This window comes from Herpailurus yagouaroundi, unplaced genomic scaffold (assembly GCF_014898765.1).
Source record: "Herpailurus yagouaroundi ecotype Mexico unplaced genomic scaffold, PumYag 191, whole genome shotgun sequence".
Taxonomy (NCBI): Eukaryota; Metazoa; Chordata; class Mammalia; order Carnivora; family Felidae; genus Herpailurus; species Herpailurus yagouaroundi.
In genome coordinates, this window is record NW_024412422.1 from 374618 (window position 1) to 396606 (window position 21989).

General features: G+C 40.7%; 1 pseudogene; it reads right to left on the bottom strand.

Moving 5' to 3' along the window:
* Positions 1 to 3896: 3896 nt before the first annotated feature.
* Positions 3897 to 20562, bottom strand: LOC121010108 (zinc finger protein 280A-like; annotated as a pseudogene).
* Positions 20563 to 21989: the final 1427 nt, after the last annotated feature.

Below are 21989 nucleotides of genomic sequence, written 5' to 3' on the forward strand. Positions count from 1 at the left end.
ATATGTTCATTATCATTCAATTCCACATGTCTTAATTTCCCTAGTGATTCTCTTTTTAACGCAAGAGTTATATAGTAATATGGTATTTGTTTTCCAAATCTGTGGGATTTTAAAAAGCTGTTCTTTTATGAATTTCTCATCTTGTTGCATTATGGTCAGCTAACACAGTCTAAATATCATTGATCTTTGCATTTGAGGATTTCTATTCAGTGAAGTATACCATAGTCAAAATGAAGAGGATGTAGATAAAGAGAAAATATTTTGATGTCTAAAATGTGTATTTGGGAAATGACTTCCTTTAGGCCTCAAAATTACTTCAATATCTTTCAGTAAGTTACTATTAACTATGGTCCAGGCTTTATTCACATTTCACTGGTTTTTCCAATGTCCTTTTTCTGTGCCGGATTCCCGTACAGGATACTGCACTACGTTGTCATAGTTTCTCCTTAGCCTACTCAGGTCTCTGACAGTTTCTTAAACTTTCCTTGTTTTTCATGATCTTGACAATTTTAAGGAGTCCTTAAAGGGTCAGAGATTTTGCAGAATGTCTCTCAATTTGGGTCTGGTATTTTCCTCCTGGTTGCGCTGGGGATATAGGTTTTTAGAATTATACCACAGAGGTGATGTGTCCTTACCACTTCCATCAGGGATACATCCTATCCCTATGACTTACCACTGATTTCTCCACTGCAAAGTTACTTTTTTCTCCTTTCCATATCCTACTCTTTGGAAGCAAGCCACTAAATCCAGCCTACCCTCAGGAAAGGACATGTAGTCTCATTGAAAGGAGAGAATCTATGAGATACACAAATTATTGAGAGTACAGAAATAATATGGAATTCATTTGTAAGGAATATTTGTTTTTCCTACCTTTAAATTTAATTTTAAATTTTTTTTCAACGTTTATTTATTTTTGGGACAGAGAGAGACAGAGCATGAACGGGCGAGGGGCAGAGAGAGAGGGAGACACAGAATCGGAAACAGGCTCCAGGCTCTGAGCCATCAGCCCAGAGCCCGACGCGAACTCACGGACCGCGAGATCGTGACCTGGCTGAAGTCGGACGCTTAACCGACTGCGCCACCCAGGCGCCCCTAAATTTAATTTTAAATTAATCAAAATTAAATAAAATAAAAACTTTAGTACCTCAGTCATACTAGCTACATTTCAATGGCTCAGTAGACACATGTGGCATATTAGAGCAGATACAGAACATTTCTATCACTGCAGAAACTTCTGTCAACAGCACTGACTTAGATCATTAGTTTTCCAATTCTTCTGCTCCTCTTTCTTCTCCTTCCTCTCTTCCATTTGAAGTGCAATGATATATAACATTTCATTACTTTCATGCGTCAATGTCCTGATTCAATATTTGTATATATTGTGAAATGATAACAACAATAAGTCCAATGAACATCTATCCATTACCAAACAAAGCTACAAATTTTTTTCTTGTGATGAGAATTTTTAAGATTTACTCTCTTAGGAACTTTTAAATGTGCAATACAGTATTTAACTATAGTCACCATGCTGTGTATTATTACCTCCCCATGACTTATTTTATAATTGGAAGTTTGAACCTTTGGGTCCACTTCACCCATTTTGCCCACCCCAACCCTTCTTCTTTTCAAATATATGCAGCTTAAATATGAATCTCTTCTAACAACCACTTTAGCTTTATCTTACAAATTTTGCTGCTTCAATACAATTCACTTGCAAATATTTTCCTTTCCCACATCATTTTCTCATAGGAGCTCTCAGTTATTTAGAAGCAGAACCAAGACTAGAATGACCATAGAGTACAGCATTCAAGAGATTTGTGAAAGTGTAGGAATGGTATTTTGCACTTTTGTCTCCTGCCTTCCTACACCCTAGTCCCAGTCTTATTTTCAATTATATTGCTTAATTTCTGAATTTTGGTTTTTTTCCTCAGTTATTTTTCTGTTATAGCTTTCTAGCTCAATTCCCCCAAAGTCAGTGGGTAGCTACAAAAATCCCTACAGCTAACACCATGACTAATGATGAACTATTGTATATGAGTCTGAGAACAAGACAAGGATTTCCACTATAATCACTTCAGTTCAACAAAGCACCTGAATAGCCAAGACAACTTTGAACACCAACACTGGAGAATTTAAACTCCCAGATATCTGTCTTAGTCAGGGTTCTCCAGAAAGATAGAACCAATAGGATAAAAAAAGAGAGAGAGAGATGGGTTTTCTGCAATTATGGAGACAAAGACCCATCATATGCTATCGGCAAGCCACAGACCCAGGAAAGCTACTGGCATAAATCAGTCAGTCTGAAGGCCCAAGAACTAGAAGCTCTGTTGTCCAAAGGCAGGAGATATGGATGTCCCATCTCAAGAAAAGAGAGGGGGAGATTTCTCTTCCTTCATTTGTGTTCTCTTAGGGGTCTCAATGGATTGGTCTCAGTCTGCTGATTCAAATGCTAATCTCTTCCAAAAACCCTCACAGACACACCCAGAAATAATGTCTTACTAGCTATCTAAGCATCCCTTAGCCGAGTCAAGTTGACACATAAAATTAACTATCACATAAACTTAAGCAGAATTACAGTATTTGAAACAGTATGGCATTACCACAAGATTAGAGAAGCAAAGAAATGGGATAGAATGGAGTCCAGAAATATATATACAGTCACCTGCCAGGTTTACACAAAGGTTCCTCTGCAATACAGTGAGGAGAGAGTGGTCTTCGTAGTGCTGATTTGAATAAGCATATGAAAAAATAAACCTGGATACCCTGACTTATCACACCATAGACAAAAATAAATAAATTTCAGATGAATCATAGACCTAAAGGCTAGACAGTAAAGCTCCAAAAAGAAAATAGGAAGAATATATTTATGTCCTAGGTGGGCAATAATTTCTTAAGTATGATGCAACATGAAGCACCAACCCAAATGTACATACATACACCCATGAAGTCACCATCCAGGTCAAAATATGGGACATTTCCAGCACCCCTGCAGTTCCGTCATGCCCTTCCCAATTGACAGTCTAGTTTAAAAAGAAAGAAAGAAAGAAAGAAAGAAAGAAAGAAAGAAAGAAAGAGAAAAGAGGGGGCAAGACTTGAATAGACACTTAATAGAAGAGGATGGTATTCAAGTGGCCAATAATCATATGAAAAAAAATATTCTCCAGATCATTACTCATTAGGGAGATGTAGATAAAAACAATAATGTGGTACCATTACAACTCCAAGAGAATGGCACTAATGGAAAGGATTGACAGTACTAAGTACTGTATCTGTAGAATTCTCAATATTGTTGGTGGAAATATAAATTATTTCAATCACTCTTGAAACAGTATTTGGCAGAATCTGCACTTAAAAGCTAAATCAAAGTAGTTCCGGCACTTCTCATAAGTATACGTACATTCCAGACAAATGACTACATAAGCCTACCAAGAAACATGAACAAGCTCATAGCAGTTTTATTCCAAATAGCAAAACAATCAGCCTCAAAGTTCATCGGGAATAAAATGGATGCGTAAAACTCTACCATATTCATTCAATGGGATTCTACCCAGCAATGAAAAAGAATGTGCTATGGCTGCATACAGCAAGAATGCGTCCCACTTACTTAAAGGAAGACAAAGACAAAAATACTGTGACCCCATTTACTCAAAGCTTAAAAAAAGACTCTATGGTGTTAGAGATCAGAATAATGTTTACTTTGCAGGGAGAGGTTTACTGGGAAGGAGCATAAAGAAGCCTTCTGAGCTTCTTGACAGTACAGAGCTAAAGAATTGTCACTGTAAAACCTGACTATTGCTGATCACCATCATCCACAGCCATGATATACAGATGGCCTCGCCTCAATTCTGCCTTTCAGAATTCTTGGAGGTGGGTAGAACATAATTTTAGCTATAACGCTATCTGTGGTAACGTCTGGAATACCTAGAGTTCGTGTCAATCCTCTTTTTAGATTTTATGGGTGACAGCCAGGGGTTAGTGTTGCTCACAATAATGGACACTGCACTTCTTGATCCTGTTTGAACTTGAGTTTGAATCATAACCTCTGTTTCAGGAGGCAAACCTTCTCTTCTGATGAAGAGAAAAGCTTCTGATGATTCTTGAATTGATGCTGTTTTCTCCTTTGAAGTCAAAAACCGAAGCCAGCGTTTGGAACACTGAAAAGATTCTTGTTCCAATGCCTTCAACAATGATTCACATGAAGTATGACAGCTCTGAAAATGTTGGGACAGAGTGGACAAAGCAAATTCTTAGTGTTTCCATGGCACTTTCTGAAATGTTCCCACATCGGCAAAGGCTGATGATCTGTAATTGCAAACCTGGCATACACAGGGCATTTCGCCAGGCTTATGATTGTCCTCCTTGTGCTGTAAAAGAATCTGATCTGTTTTGAATGACAATTCACAAATTTTACAGAAAGTGGAGGGCTCCTGGATTGTGTGTATACTTTCAATGTGACATTGCAGCTGGAAGGAGTGAGAAATTGCGGGTGACGGTGCTAGCAGGTGGTGTGGATTTCCCAGCTGTCACCCCTCTGCTTCTCAAGTTCCAAATTGTTCCTCAAATAGCTCATAAACTTGACATTCTTTAGAACTTTCAAGCAGCTGAGGCATTTAAAGGTTCTGTGAGTCTTCTGTTCTGGCTGCCTGTCTCCTTTATGGGGCCCATAGTTAAAGTCACAAAATAACATAATCAGATTTTCCTTCTTGGGATCAATAGTCTGGTTTTGACTTGTTGGACTTAAAAAGTCTGTTTTTTTCCAGACTTTCCAAGCTATTTTTTGTGTCTAGGTCCATAGATTGAAATGAGCCCTGTCATTTGCATAAGCCCAAGAAAATAATGTTCCTTCTAAACATGGCTTGATGAGAATGGGACAGATTTTGAGGTTGTGTTCACTGTAGGAGAGAAATCTAAAGGGGCCACAGCTGAGGAATGTCCTCCTGGGATTCCATCACTGAATTTAGGTCTTTTGGAATTTCCACTGTTTACATTGGAAGCAGGAAGTTGCTTTGAACTTCAAGGACTTTCACCTTGCCTCCTACAGAAAGTATAGCTCCAAGTAGACACTGAGATATGAAGACAGAAAATCTGAGGGACTGTAAGACATGACTTGTGATGAGTTCCTTTTACAATCTGGTTCAGATGAAGTCTCCAAATAATAAGACTATCTGGGGCACCTGAGTGGCTCACTTGGTTAAGCATCTGACTCTTGATTTTGGTTCAGGTCACGATCTCAGGGTTCCTGAGTTTGAGCCCTGCTTAGGGCACTCTGCACTCTGCTGTCAACAAAGAGCCCACTTTTGATCCTCTGTGCCCCCCTCTCTGTCCCTCCCCTGCTCTCTCTCTCAAAAATAAACATTGAAAACATTTCTTTTAAATGATAGAACTATCTGTTGCCCTCCGTTCAGATTGAGGTGGCCACTTGAGTGTTGCATGGGTCACATGGTTTGCAGGCTGCAATGCATGAGCAGGATCTTGACTCAAGTGGCCTTCCTTTGTTCTGAGTATCATTCCGGAGTCACTCTCTTCAAAATGTTTGGAATGACTGGTTTTGAATTTGACACCACTCTGATGAAGAGAATTTCTGCATCTTCATTTCCATGTTCCGCTCCTACTGAGATCATCAGCTCAGCATGTTCATTTTCCCGATTCCTGTGTTTGGATTCTCCCGTTCTGCTCTGCTGGCTCTGGCACTTGGTTTTCCTCACACAGCAAGAAAAGATTTGCCATTTCATCACTGTTTTTTGCTTGAAGAGGCCCCTTCAACTTCTAGTGCATTCTTTTTGTAAATTACCAGCTAAGTACAACCGCATGTTCTTAGTGTTTATGTTAATACTACTAATACTAATAATGACTAATAATGGTTATTATGTATATATTACATTTTTTTTAAATTCGGGTTGGAAAAACCCAAAAGAATATTTTGTGACATGTGAAAATCCTGGCATTTAAATTTCAGTGTCCACAAATAAAGTGGTTTATTTATTTATTTTTTTATTTTTTAAAATTTACATACAAATTAGCATACAGTGCAACGATGATTTCAGGAGTAGATTCCTTAGTGCCCCTTCCCCATTTAGCCCATCCCCCCTCTCACAACCCCTCCAGTAACCTTCTGATTGTTCTCCAAATTTAAGAGTCTCTTCTGTTTTGTCCCCCTCCCTGTTTTTATATTATTTTTGCTTCCCTTCCCTTATGTTCATCTGTTTTGTCTCTTAAAGTCCTCCTATGAGTGAAGTCATATGATTTTTGTCTTTCTCTGACTGACTAATTTCACTTAGCATAATACCCTCCAGTTCCATCCATGTGGTTGAAAATGGCAAGATTTCATTCTTTTTGATTGCCAAGTAATACTCCATTGTATATGTATACCACATCTTCTTTATCCATTCATCCATTGAGGGACATTTGGGCTCTTTCCATACTTTGGCTATTGTTGATAGTGCTGCTATAAACATTAGGGTGCATGTGTCCCTTCAAGACAGCACACCTGTATCCCTTGGATCAATGCCTAGTAGTGTACTTGCTGGGTCGTAGTGTAGTTCTAATTTTACTTTTTTGAGGAACCTCCATACTGTTTTCCAGAGTGGCTGCACCAGCTTGCATTCCCACCAACAATGCAAAAGAGATCCTCTTTCTCTGCATCCTCGCCAACATCTGTTGTTGCCTGAGTTGTTAATGTTAGCCATTCTGACAAGTGTGAGGTGGTATCTCATTGTGGTTTTGATTTGTTTTTCCCTGATGATGAGTGATGTGCAGCATTTTTTCACGTGTCGGTTGGCCATCTGGATGTCTTTTTTGGAGAAGCGTCTATTCATGTCTTTTGCCCATTCCTTCACTAGATTATTTGTTTTTTGGGTGTTGAGTTTGGTAAGTTCTTTATAGATTTTGTATACTAACCCTTTATCTGATATGTCATTTGCAAATATCTTTTCCCATTCTGTTGCCTTTTAGTTTTGCTGATTGTTTCCTTTGCTGTGCAGAAGCTTTTTATTTTGATGAGGTCCCAATAGTTCAGTTTTGCTTTGTTTCCCTTGCCTCTGGAGACGTGTTGAGTAAGAAGTTGCTGCGGCCAAGATCAAAGAGGTTTTTGCCTGCTTTCTCCTCTAGGACTTTGATGGCTTCCTGTCTTACATTTAGGTCTTTCATCCATTTTGAGTTTATTTTTGTGTATGCTGTAAGAAAGTGGTCCAGGTTCATTCTTCTGCATGTTGCTGTCCAGTTTTCCCAGCACCACTTGCTGAAGAGACTGTCTTTATTCCATTGGATATTCTTTCCTGCTTTGTCAAAGATTAGTTGGCCATACATTTGTGGGTCCATTTCTGGGTTCTCTCTTCTGTTCCATTGATCTGAGTGTCTGTTCTTGTGCCAGTACCATACTGTCTTGATGATTACAGCTTTGTAGTGTAGCTTGAAGTCTGGGATTGTGATGCCTCCTGCTTTGGTTTTCTTTTCCCAGATTGCTTTGGCTATTCGGGGTCTTTTCTACTTCCATACAAATTTTAGGATTATTTGTTCTAGCTCTGTGAAGAATTCTGGTGTTACTTTGATAGGGATTGCATTGAATATGTAGATTGCTTTGGGTAGTATTGACATTTTAACAATATTTGTTCTTCCTATCCAGGAGCGTGGAATCTTTTTCCATTTTTTTGTGTCTTCTTCAATTTCTTTCATAAACTTTCTATAGTTTTCAGTGTATAGATTTTTCACCTCTTTGGTTAGATTTATCTGTACGTATTTTATGGTTTTTGGTGCAACTGTAAATGGGATCGATTCCTTGATTTCTCTTTTTGTTGCTTCATTGTTGGTGTATAGGAATGCAAGCGATTTCTATGCATTGATTTTATATCCTGCAACTTTGCTGAATTCATGAATCAGTTTTAGCAGTTTTTTGGTGGAATCTTTTGGGTTTTCCATATAGAGTATCATGTCCTTTGCAAAGAGTGAAATTTGACCTCTTCCTGGGCGATTTGGATGCCTTTTGTTTCTTTGTGTTGTCTGATTGCTGAGGCTAAGACTTCCAATACTATGTCGAGTAACAGTGGCAAGAGTGGACATCCCTGTCTTGTTCCTGACCTCAGGGGGAAAGCTCTCAGTTTTTCCCCACTGAGGATGATATTAGCATCGGGTTGTTCTTTTTTTTGTTTTAATTAAAAAAAAAATTTTTTTACGTTTATTTATTTTTGAGAAACAGAGTGAGACAAAGCGTGAGTGGGGGAGGGACAGAGAGAGAAGGAGACAGGAGACAGAATCTGAATCAGGCTCCAGGCTCTGAGCAAGTGGTCAGCACAGAGCCCTATGCGGGGCTCGAACCCACAAACTGTGAGGTCATGACCTGAGCCAAAGTCAGATGCTCAACCGACTGAGCCACTGGATGCCTCAACATTGGGTTGTTCTTATATGGCTTTTATGATCTTGAGGTACGATCCTTCTATCCCTACTTTCTTGAGGGTTTTTATCCAGAAAGGATGCTGTAATTTGTCAAATGCTTTCTCTGCATCTATTGAGAGGATCATATGGTTCTTGTCCTTCTTTTTATTGATGTGATGAGTTAATTTTTTTGCGGATATTGAACCAGCCCTGCATCCCAGGTATAAATCCCGCTTGGTCCTGGTGAATAAATTTTTTAATGTATTGTTGGATCCAGTTGGCTAATATCTTGTTGAGGATTTTTGCATCCATGTTCATCAGGGAAATTGGTCTATAGTTCTCCTTTTTAGTGGGGTCTCTGTCTGGTTTTGGAATCAAGGTAATGCTGGCTTCATAGAGTTTGCAAGTTTTCCTTCCATTTCTATGTTTTGGAACAGTTTCAAGAGAATAGGTGTTAACTCTTCCTTAAATGTTTGGTAGAATTCCCCTGGAAAGCCATCTGGCCTTGGACTCTTATTTTTTGGCAGATTTTTGATTACTAATTTGATTTCCTTACTGGTTATGGGTCTGTTCAACTTTTCTATTTCTTCCTGTTTCAGTTTTGGTAGTGTATATGTTTCTAGGAAGTTGTCCATTTCTTCTAGATTACCCATTTTATTGGCATATAATTGCTCATAATATTCTCTTATTATTGTTTTTATTTCTGCGGTGTTGGTTGTGATCTCTCCTCTTTCATTCTTGATTTTTCTTGTTTGGGTCCTTTCCTTTTTCTTTTTGATCAAACTGGCTAGTGGTTTATCAATTTTGTGAATTCTTTCAAAGAACCAGCTTCTGGTTTCATTGATGTGTTCTACTGTTTTTGGGTTTTTTTGTTTTGTTTTGTTTTGTTTTGTTTTGTTTTGTTTTTTTTTTGGTTCGATAGCATTAATTCCTGCTCTAATCTTTGTTATTTCCTGTCTTCTGCTGGTTTTGGGTTTTATTTGCTATTCTTTTTCCAGTTCCTTAAGGCATAAGGTTAGGTTGTGTATCTGAGATCTTTCTTCCTTCTTTAGGAAGGCCTGGATTGCTATATACTTTCCTCTTATAACCAACTTTGCTGCATCCCAGAGGTTTTGGGTTGTGGTGTTATCATTTTCATTGACTTCCATATGCTTTTTAATTTCCTCTTTAACTTCTTGGTTAGCCCATTCATTCTTTAGTAGGATGTTCTTCAGTCTCCAAGTATTTGTTACCTTCCCAATTTTTTTCTTGTGGTTGATTTCGAGTTTCATAGCGTTGTGGTCTGAAAATATGCATGGTATGATCTTGATCTTTTTGTACTTACTTAGGGCTGATTTGTGTCCCAGTATATGGTCTATTCTGGAGAACGTTCCATGTGTACTGGAGAAGAATATATATTCTTCTGCTTTAGGATGAAATGTTCTGAATATATCTGTTAAGTCCATCTGGTCCAGTGTGTCATTCAAAGTCATTATTTCCTTGTTGATTTTTTGATTAGATGATCTGTCCATTGCTGTGAGTGGGGTGTTGAAGTCTCCTACTATTATGGTATTACTATCGATGAGTTTCTTTACAAATAAAGTTTTATTGGGACACATCAGTGATCACTGGTTTAAGGCTATTGTTGGTGGCTGCTTTGACGATACTATGGCAGAGTCAAGCCCTGCAAAAGAAAATGCGAGTCGCCTAATACCTAAAATATTTACTTTTTTTTTTCAGAAAATTTTGTCCACCCATGGTTTAAGAGAAGCAAAATGGAAGATATCAAACTTATCAGCCCATCAACCCCTGGAGTGTTTCAGATGATTCAGTGGGCCTCAATATTTCCCACCCTGGGCAGCAAGGGAGGGAGAAGCTGCAGCGTCCTTGTTTTTGAGTCCAGAGAAATTTCTCTCCAGTTCAGCTGCACCATGTCCTGTGTCAGTCGAGTGCTTACCTTGCTGTCTAAATGGCTTTTGAAGTGAGGTCTGACCAGAAGATCCCACCCCCTTTATAAGACCATTATAATCCTATTTATAATATCCAGATGGGGCTTCTATCAGTTTTCCCAACAAGTTTACCCTGGTTGGATTTTCAGCTGTTGTCCTGAGTGATTGCCAAAACTTTCCTTTCAAATCTGCCCCACCAAGGAAAGAATGTGGGTGGGGCTTCAGGGCCAGACCCAGGGGCTGCAGGCCTGGTTGGGGGCCTGTGGTGGAAATGCCCGTCCTCTCTCTGCTGTCCAGAACCCCACCACCTTATCTCCAGTTTAGCTGGGTCTTGAGCTATTGGGGATCAGCAGGGTCAAGGGGAGGGGGTCCATTGAGCTATTCCAACAAAGCTCAAGCTGAGGTTAAGGCAACTAAAAGGGCACACGTATTCTTCCAAGTGCTGGGACGTCCTCACAGGTCACAGTTTTCCAGCCAAAGAGAACAAAAGCCTTCTCTTCCTGTGTCCCCAGGTAGCAAAGTGGGCTGGTTTCACTCCCCAATCGGCAGGGTAGTCTGAACTGGAAGACTCCGCTCCCAGGGGGATTCCCAGGGGGCCACACTTTAATCCCAAAAGCTTTTGCTACATATCAGCCAACACTTTTCTGAATGTTTCCAAGGGTCAAAGGTCATAAACCAGTTTGCTCTGGCTACCTCTCACATTCTCCCCTCCCCCCTTCACATGCCTTTTCCTCGGCACCTTCTAAATAGAGTCTCAGGCTTTCCCACAGCCCTCTTTGCATATGGATTCTTGGGGAAAGGGAGGGCTTCAAGCCCCCCTGACAGGCAAAAAACCTTTGTATTCCCACTCCCTCCAGTGTATCCAAGTCACAGAATTAGAACAGAAATCCAGTTTGCTAATTAAAATGTTCTAAAGTGCCATAACCTGACATGACTTTAAAAATATCTTTCTTGGGGGTGCCTGGATGGCTCAGTTGGTTAAGCACCCGACTTCGGCTCTGGTCATGATCTTACAGCTGATGAGTTCGAGTCTCACATCTGGCTCTGTGCTGACAGCTCGGAGCCTGGAGCCTGTTTCAGATTCTGTGTCTCCCTCTCTCTGACCCTCCCCCGCCCATGCTCTGTCTCTCTCTGTCTCAAAAATAAATAAACGTTAAAAAAAATTTAAAAAAAGAATATCTGTTTAATAAATGTACAAGGATGGATTTAGAAATCGATTCAGCCATTCAAAAGGATTAGATGGCACTCAGTTTCATATGATTTCTGCCTGGTGGCAATGCTGGTAGTTGCCAAATTATTTGCTAAGCACAGCATTGAAACGTAAAGTTTTTATATTGTTTCCTTATTTTTAAAGTGTTGGAAAGTCATTTTTAAAGTTGTAAAGTGTGATGAAGCTGTTATGCCCAGAATTCGTGATCCCCAAAGACCACTAGGGAGCTGAGTCCGATGCAAAAGCAAAGAGCCTTTATTCGAGCTAGCTCGAGCTCAATCCCCTACCTGCACCGACGCAGCGGTGAGATACCAGGGAAAGAGAGCGAGGTTCAAAAGGACAAAGGTTTTATTGGGGCCTGGGGGGCAGTTGGTGAGGTAATGGCTATGGCCTCAGCCGATTGGCTGGGGAAGGGTCCTGGGGAAGGGTCTGAGTCCTGTTAGGCAGGTGAGGGGGGGTTACTCAAGGGGAGGAGGTGTGGTCAAGGTGAAGGACACAGAATAAGATGGAGTCGGCTGGCGTAGGCCCGCCCTTTCAGAAGCCAAATAAAGTACATCTGTGTGGTTATTTGGCCTGCGAATTGTCAGTTAGGCACTTTAAGTTTGGAGACACGTTAATTTAATTTAATTTTGATTTTTAAAAAGATTTTCTTTTTAAGTAATCTCTACACCCAACGTGGGGCTTGAACATAACCCTAAGATCAAGAGTCACATGCTCCACCAACTGAACGAGCCAGGTGCCCCAAGACATATTAATTTTATAATTCACTAGTTCCTAACGTGGTCAGTGGTACAACGTAAGGTGGGATGATGTGGAATAACAGGGTCCCAGACTCTCCACAGAGATCTCTCTAGTGATTTTAGTAATAGCTCAGTCTCAGAATCAGCCCAAATCCCACCTCCCATCCCCCACTTTTAAAAGTGATAATTTAGGTTATCACTTTTGTAAGCCATTTAATCTATGAGGTCTAAGCCAATTGTTTTCATCCTGTTACACATTAGAATTGCGCAGGGAACCTTTAGGAACTCACCTGCCCAATCTCACTGCTGGACAATTAGATTAAAATTTAAGGGAGTTCCTTTATAAATCTTCACCAGCCGTGTGCCCTCCACCTGAGAAAACGCCAGTGGTTTGGGGAGTTCCTCTTCCCCCTTCCACCTGACAGGAGAAAGGATTTCCCTTCACTTTTTCAGATTCATTTTAGCATGTGTGACCCAGGGCATGAAATCCTCCACAGTCACCAAACAACGGGGCAATTTGAAAGAGAGGTAAGAACAGGAATGCCACCTCTAATGACTACATAACAATCCTTTTGATTTGGGGCGAATAACCCAGAAGACATTCAAAGGAGTAAGTGAAGCTGCTATAAGAAAACCATTTCTGTTCTCATGGACTTATTTATTATATATTTTTCAGCATTTCCCTCCAGAAAAACTCAAAGTAGAATCCATGCCAAAGCCTGTCTCATTCTAAAGTGGTGATTCTCAGCAAGGGGCAATTTTACCCCTAACAGACATTTGACAATGTCTGGAGATGTTTTTTGATTGCCAATATATTTTATTTCTCACTATTAGCATCTAGTGGGTAGAGATCAAGGATATTGTCAAACATCCTACAATACACAGAATGCCGCCCCCCCCCCCACCTCCTCTCGACAAAGAATTATCCATCCTAAAATGGTGATAGTGCCTGGGTTGAGAAACCCTGGTCCAGGGTAAAAGAAACTGTCCCACTCCCCTGCATGATGTCCTTGGCAACCTCCTTGTAAGAAAGAGTTAGCATTCCTGACAAAGTGCTTAGATAGTTACCTGATAAACTTAATAGGGCCAAATTTTATTTTTGAAAATTAGTCATCCTTCCCCTGAGATGACTGCCAGTGAAATAACTGACATTTAATCTTATCCTTTTAGGTTTGGTGTTAACGATGGTGATGACTAACTATTCTATTTTCCTTCAGAATGTTCCTAACAAGAGAGAATCTTTGATTTGGCTCGCTTGAAACTCTTCCTTTTGCAGACAGACTGTAATAAAATTTAAGTGCTTGTAACTAAATCATATTGAGATTTTTCTCTCTCTCTCTCTTTTTACAGTAGAAATAAGAACTACTTTTCCAATAAGATTTTATTACATCTAAAAATTACCTATAGAGGCACCTGGATGGCTCAGTCAGTTAAGCATCTGACTCTTAGGTCATGATCTCACAGTTTTGTGAATTCGTCAAGCCCTGTGTCGGGCTCTCTGCTGACAGCGCAGAGCTTGTGTGGGATTCTCTCTCTTCTCCCTCTCTCTCTCCCTCTCCCCTACTCATGCTGTCTCTGTCTTTCTCTAAATAAATAAATAAAATTTTTAAATTACTTGTAAAAATGTGTAATATACTTACATTGTTTCATCAATTCTATATTATTAATCGTTAAAATGATAATTCACTCTAGAAAAAAATAACACTTGAGCCTCATACTTCTAGGAAATTATTTTGTAAATTTCAATAGGGGCACCTGTGTGGTTCAGTCAGTTAAGCATCCGACTTCAGCTCAGGTCATGATCTCAAGGCTTGTGAGTTTGAGCCTCGTGTCCCTCTCTGTGCTGACAGCTCAGAACCTGGAGCTGCTTCGGATTCTGTGTCTCCCTCTCTCTCTGCGCTCCCCCGCTCATGCATGCTCTCTTTCTCTCTGTCAAAAATTTAAAAAAAGTTAAAAAAAATTAAAGAAAAGAATGTGGCCATCTGGAAACCAAGGGAAGAAGCCTCAAGAGAAGCAGAACCTGCTAACACCTTCATCTTGGACTTTAACCTCCAGAACTATGAGAAGATAATTTTCTGTTGTTGAAGCCACCCAGCCTGCAATATTTTGTAATGGCAGCCTTAGCAAACTAACACGCTCTCTAGAACAGGAGCCAATGGAGAGGGCTCACTTCAGGGACAGGTAGGGGGTATACAGGTGAGAGCTCAGCAACCAAAAGACTCCTGCTCATAAACAAATGCTTGTCTTCCCTGATTTTCCAGGAAGCAACCTGCTCCTCCTTTGGACTATTTCATGGATGCCACTGCTGGTAGGGACTCCCACTCAACTCTTTCTGGCCCCACATCCTTTTCTTTGTCTCCTAGATGGGGAAGGACAGAACCTTGAGGACACGGAGAGTTCCATTTTTATACCATCCCGGATGTGAGGGGAAATATCTGTGTTCTAGGCCACCTACTGTAGCTAAGAAGAGAAAGAAAAACAAACTGTAGCCATTTAGCAGAATTGGCTGAAATCTAGTCACCTGACATACAGAAAGACCTTAAAATGTTAAGCTATGAATAAGCAGAGACCTTAAGTTTAACCTGCTCTGCGCACACTAGGAGGGTCTGCTGAGCGAAGTGACTACTTATCCAATGTGGTTTCCATAGAGAAAAACAAGATGCCTCCTGCAGACTGGCTTGACAGAAGACCAACTTATCAGAGGGAATTTAGGCCTGTAGCCAATAAAGGAAGAGAGAGAGGGCCAGAAAGAGGGAATATGTTATTTCTTCAGTTCTCTACACCTCCAGAAGCCTCCACAAAATGAGCCCTGGGCACAGGGATTCCCTGGATTCGGGGAAAGGAATGTCTGGTTTTGATTTCATCAAAGCCTGTCCCCACAGGGACTGCCTGTCACCAGCTAACATGAGGATACTTCTGGGCAGCATGCTGGGCTCAGGAAACTGCCTGATCCCACCTTTCCTTCCATAACTAGCCTCATGGCCAAAGAAGCCCAGCTCATGATCCAAGGAGGCAGCTTTTTGACCACAACGTTGTCTCTGGGACCCAAGATCGTGATAGTGAAGGAGATATATGGTCAGTTTGATTATCCACCACCAGGGCTGGGTGTCTCAGACAAAGCTATGAACTTTGTACCCAGGAGATGAGGTCCATAGGACTGGAGGGCTTCCTTACCTGTGAACCAAAGCTATGTAGAAAGTGGTCTCTGTGGCATGGCCCAGGGAGACACCCCTGTTCAAAAGGGCACTAATCAGGGTAGTCTGTCTCTGCTGTCTTTCTCCATCTCCCTGGAGAGCCTGGGTCATGGATCTCCCGTTGTTCTTACAAGCTTTTTCCTCTTCCCCTCTCCCTGGAAGAGCTTTATCTCAAGAGACTTGGCTTTTGTAACCAGTGGCAGTGCCTTTGGCTTCCTGCTGCCTTTGCTCTCACATTTATTATGCCTTTTCCCTGGAGGAAGAAATCACAGAAGGATGGTTTTTCCCAGCTTAAATGAAAGGGTAGAGCACAGAGGGATCAATATGCACACCAACAAGACACGCTAAAAAATTTAATAAATGATGATTTGTATCACCTGCTTACCAAAAAGCAGGGAGATGTTAATTTCTAGGGCATTTATAGATGATAAATTATGTGTTAGATCCAGCTCCTTTAGTCACAAGAAAGGGGGAGATAGAGGGAGCCTCCAATTCTAATGGACACCCCCAAGGAAGAAAACCCAAGAACCTGTCATAGCAAAGTGCTCTAATGGGCAAGTTGAATTAGTTAAAAGTCTTAGCACTGCAAGATTGGCAGAGAAGCAGGCTTTAGGAAAATGCTACCTTTACCAGGTGGATTAAGGCAAAAACTCCAACAGATGAATCATGCCAAGGAGGAAATCTCCAAGTTAAAAGAACCACCAAAATCCTGAAATCAGATGTGACTCTTTCTTTGGTGATTGAGAATGCACTTCAGTCAGCATTTGAATAAATATTTTATCTTGTACACATTTTTGTTAATTTAGAAATAAAACATGTGGGGGGATATTAGTGGTATAAAAGCATGTTTATAACAATATATTCAGGGGTAATGAATGTGCCTTAAGAACCACTTTCCTTTCCTCTCCTTTCCTTTCCTTTCCTTTCCTTTCCTTTCCTTTTCTTTTCTTTTCTTTTATCTTTTTTTCTTTTTAGTTTATCTCCAAGTTAGTTAGCATATAGTGCAATAATGATTTCAGGAATAGAATCCAGTGATTCATTCCCTACATAGAACCCCAGGGCTCATCCCAACAAGTGTCCTCCTTAATGCCCCTTGCCCATTTAGCCCATCCCCCAATCACAACCCCTCCAGCAACCCTCAGTTTGTTCTCCATATTTAAGAGTCTCTTCTGTTTTGTCCCCCTCCCTGTTTTTATATTATTTTTGCTTCCCTTCCCTTATGTTCATCTGTTTTGTATCTTAAAGCCCTCATATGACTGAAGTCATATATTTGTCTTTCTCTGGCTGATTAATTTAGCTTAGCATAATACCCTCTAGTTCCATCCACATTGCTGCCAATGGCAAGACTTCATTCTTTTTGATTGCCAAGTAATACTCCATTGTACCTACATACCACATCTTCTTTATCCATTCATCCATCAATGGACATTTGAGCTCTTTCCACAATTTGGCTATTGTTGAGAGTGCTGCTATAAACATTAGGGTGCATGTGCCCCTTCAAAACAGCACACCTGTATCCTTTGGATAAATACCTAGTAGTGCAATTGCTGCGTTGTAGCGTAGTTCTATTTTTACTTCTTTGAGGAACCTCCATACTGTTTTCCAGAGTGGCTGCACCAATTTGCATTCCCACCAGCAATGCAAAAGTGTTCCTCTTTCTCCACATCCTCACCAACATCTGTTGTTGCCTGAGTTATTAATGTTAGCCCTTCTGACTGGTGTGAGGTGGTATCTCATTGTGGTTTTGATTTGTATTTCCCTGATGATGAGGGATGTTGAGCATTTTTTTCATGTGTCCGTTATCCATCTGGATGTCTTCTTTGGAAGTGTCTACTCTTGTCTTTTGCCCATTTCTTCACTGGATTGTATTTTGGGTGTTAAATTTGATAAGTTCTTTATAGATTTTGGATACTAACCCTTTATCTGATATGTCATTTGCAGATATCTCCTCCCATTCTTTTGGTTGCCTTTTAATTTTGCTGATTTCTTCCTGTGCTATGCAGAAGCTTTTTATCTTGTTGAAGTCCCAATAGTTCATTTTTGCTTTTGCTTCCCTTGCTTCCAGAGACATGTTGAGTAATGAGCTGCTCTGGCCAAAGTCAAAGAGGTTTTTGCCTGCTTTCTCTTCTAGGACTTTGATGGCTTCCTGTCTTACATTTAGGTCTTTCATCCATTTTGAGTTTCTTTTTGTGTATGGTATAAGAAAATGGTCCAGGTTCATTCTTCTTCATGTTGCTTTCCAATTTTCCCAACAATATTTGCTGAAGAGACTGTCTTTATTCCATCAGATATTCTTTCCTGCTTTGTCAAAGATTAGTTGGCTATACATTTGTGGGTCTATTTCTGGGTTCTCTATTCTGTTCCACTGATCTGAGTGTCTGTTTTTGTGCCAGTACCATACTGTCTTGATGATTACAGCTTTGTAATACAGCTTGAAGTCTGGGATTGTGATGCCTCCTGCTTTGGTTTTCTTTTCCCAGATTGCTTTGGCTATTCGGGGTCTTTTCTGGTTCCATACAAATTTTAGGATTATTTGTTCTAGCTCTGTGAAGAATTCTGGTGTTATTTTGATAGGGATTTCATTGAATATGAAGATGTCTTTGGGTAGTATTGACATCTTAACAATATTTGTTCTTCCTATCCAGGAGCATGGAATCTTTTTCCATATTTTGGTGCCTTGTTCATTTTTTTTCATAAACTTTCTATAGTTTTTAGCATATAGATTTTTCACCTCTTTAGTTAGATTTATTCCTAGGTATTTTATGGCTTTTGGTGCAATTGTAAAACGGATCGATTCATTGATTTCTCTTTCTGCTGCTTCATTATATAGAAATGCAACCGATTTCTGTGCACTGATTTTGTATTCTGCAAATTTGCTGAATTCATGGGTCAGTTCTAGCAGGGTTTTTTTGGTGTAATCTTTTGGATTTTCCATATAGAGTATCATGTCATCTGTGAAAAGTGAAAGTTTAACTTCCTCCTTGCTGATTTGGATGCCTTTTATTTCTTCGTGTTGTCTGGTTGCTGAGGCTAGGGCTTCCAATACTATGTTGAATAGTAGTGGTGAGAGTGGACATCCCTGTAGTGCTCCTGACATTATGGGGAAAGCTCTCAGTTTTTCCCCATGCAGGATGATATTAGCAGTGGGTCTTTTGTATATGGCTTTTATGATCTTGAGGTATGACCCTTCTATCCCTACCTTCTTGAGGGTTTTATCAAGAGAGGATGCTATGTTTTGTCAAATGCTTTTTTGGCATCTATTGAGAGGAACATGTAGTTCTTGTCCTTTCTTTTATCAATGTGATGTATCACATTGATTGATTGATTGATTTGTAGATATTGAACCAGCTCTTCATCCCAGGTATAAATCCCACTTGATTGTGGTGAATAATTCTTTTAATGTATTGTTGGATCCAGTTGGTTAGTACCTTGTTAAGAATTTTTGCATTCATGTTCATCAGGAAAATTGGTCTGTACTTCTCCTTTTTAGTGGGTTCTTGTCTGGTTTTGGAATCAAAGTAATGCTGGCCTCATAGTGTACCCTCATGAGAGATCCTGAGACAGAAACACCTATCTAAGCCACAGCAAGTGTGAAGTAAGAAATATTTATAGTTGTTTTAAGCTACTAAGTTCTGGGATACTGTTTTGTAGCAATAGATAACTAAAGAGCTGCACTTGTTATGTTTGGTATGCAATTATTGTTTTCACTACCACATCATTACCATTACCATTACCACATCAGTGCCTTGTGATAGAAACAAAATTCTGTCTATTGAACTGTTTTTCCCCCTGGTGAATTAAGCTGGCTTGATGTCAAGGGTGAAAGTGCCCATTAGTATTTTTGAAATGACTTGAATCATTTCAGCAAACATCATGTATTAGTTTGCCAGGGCTGCTATAACAAAATATCACAGAATGGATCAATTATATAACAGAAAATTATTTTTGCACAGTTCTGGATTTAGAAGTCCATGGTCAAGATGGACCAGCAGGGTTGGTTTGTCCTGAGGCCCCTCTCATTGGCTTGCAGATGACTGCCTTCTTACTATGTCCACATGTGGTCTTTCCTCTGAGGGTGTCTGTGCCCTAATCTTTTCTTCTTATAAAGACGTCAGTCATATTGGATTAGGGCCCACCCATATGACATCATTTTATGTCCAAATGTAGTTACACTCAGAGGTACTAGGGGTTAGGACTTCAACATACAAATTTTGAGGGAACACAATTGAGCCCATTGCATATTTCATATAGAATATTCAACTTGCAAAACTCAGCAATGTAATTTATATTATATACTGGCCTAATTTTTTCACTTAAGTGACTAACCATTTATCATGATTAACCAAGTTTTCTCAAGCAGCCTGAAGTGCAGGGTGCCTGGGTGGTCCAGTCTGTTAAGAGTCTGACTCTTACTTTCAGCTCAGGTCATGATCTCATGGTTCGTAGGTTTGAGCCCCACGTCAGGCTCTGCTAGGGAATCTCTCCTCTCTCTCTCTGCCCCTCTCCTCGCTTGTACTCTCTCTCTCTCTGTGTGTCTCAAAATAAATACATAAACTAAGAAAGAAAAGAAAGGAAGGGAGTAAGGAAGGAGAGAAACAGTTATTTTTATCAGTGAAATGGGTTTATTTGGGAATAGCAGAGAATTGCAATCCAGGACAAGGATGCTGTGGCGAAATCATAGGCAAGTCTGGAGAACAAAGCAGAGGAATATTCTTATATAGAGGAAAGGTGGGGTGGGTGCTGGGAAGGGTTTTTATAAACAAAAAGTCCATTGAAGTAAACTAGGAGTTAAAAGTATAGTGACTTTTCATTGGCTGAGTTGGGACTGTCTCCCATTGGCTGGGCTGTTGCAGGGGAGACAGGGGATGGGGAAGGGCGGGGAGGAGAACATCTTCCTTCCTCCTGCTGCTGGTAGTAAAGCATCCTCTTCTTCCTGTTGGGACTAGAAGGCAGGTCTCTTCCTGTTGAGTCTGTGGCGTGCAATGGGCTCCAAGAAATGCTAGGCATGAGAGGTCCCCTTTCTGGGGAACCTCTCATTTAGTGAAGTTTCTCTTTATTAATTTTCAAAATGTCAAATAGGCTGTGGACTAGAAGAAAGCTGTACAGGTGCTCACCAGGGCCATGAGTGAATAGGGCCTGAAGAGGTTTGACAGACACCAGGATCGACCAGGCATTTGTGCATCTCATTTGAAACCTACTCTGGCACGTTTAGGATCCACACAGTGCTGATGGCCTGCATTTCCATAGTCTGCAGTTGCCCATGACACAGACTCAGGGACTCGTGTCCCTGCTCTGTCTTTCTAGAGATCGGAAGATCTATTGAAGAAAATATTGGAGAAAGTTCTGTGGGCAATGGCTTTGTGCTCCAGCCCTCTGAGGCCCCGCCTTGTCATCTTATATTAAATTCTGCTTATCCAAATACCGGGTCACCTCTCCTTGTTCTTCTACTCTTTCTAAATTAATCTCTCCAACTCTTAAATGTCTGGACCAACATCCTCCTGTGAGAACCTCAGGTTTGTCTCCTCTTCATGCTGAAGTTCTCTCTTGGGAGTAGCAAATGAATCTCAAACCAGAATTCAGCTCAGCCTGAGGGGCCTTCCATTGCTTAGCTGATTCCTTTTTTAAGTTTCATGGCCCCAGATCACCAGTAAAATATGAGATTGGTCAGGTGATGAAAATATGCTTTTCACAATGATTTCATGTCGGTGGCAGAGTCTGGGCTATTTCTCTCTCTTTCTAATTGTATGGCCACTGCATCCTTACCCTTATTAGTAGTAGTACCAATGATTTGGATCCCTAATACTCTTCTGGATTGTGGGTCAAGTCAACATTTCTTGCTGGCATTAGAAAATAGCTCTTTTCCCCAACTCTGTCTCTGAGAATTATTAGACATTTTCATTCTGCCTAGGCCTTGGGTCATCTTTCAGTATCTTTTCGGCCTCTCAATGATTTCCCAGGCTTGCTATATGAGATTGTGCTCTGACTCTTTTCTGTCCACATTCTTCCCTCTCATGCTCTTATTCCCCAGCTGCCCTAAATCTAATCTACCTTCTGTGCACAGCAGACAGCTCCGAGGTGAATTAATACCCAAGAACCTTCTGTGTGCACCATACTCCCACTGCTTGCTTTCTAATGACCTGGAGCCTCCTCTGTCCCCCAATGGGGCCTCCATCTATGTGGGCCCCCTGCCACCAGCAGTCACTACCTCCCCGTACAGCTTGTATGGCCATCCTTACTGATGAGAACTCTCTCCAGATAAACCCAACTTTTAAAAACCTCTTTGCCTTGGTACTATGCTCTTTGAATATTTTTATGGCAAAGTCTAAATTCTGAGTAAATAATCCTGCCAGATTTCTCTCTCAGATGACGTGTCCAAGCCAAACAGGGTCCTGACTGTAGGGCACCCTGCTTTAAAAGCAAGATGCAGGGGCACCTGGGTGGCTCAGTCGGTTGAGCGTCCGACTTCGGCTCAGGTCATGATCTCACAGCTTGTGAGTTCAAGCCCTGCGTCGGGCTCTGTGCTGACAGCTCAGAGCCTGGAGCCTGCTTC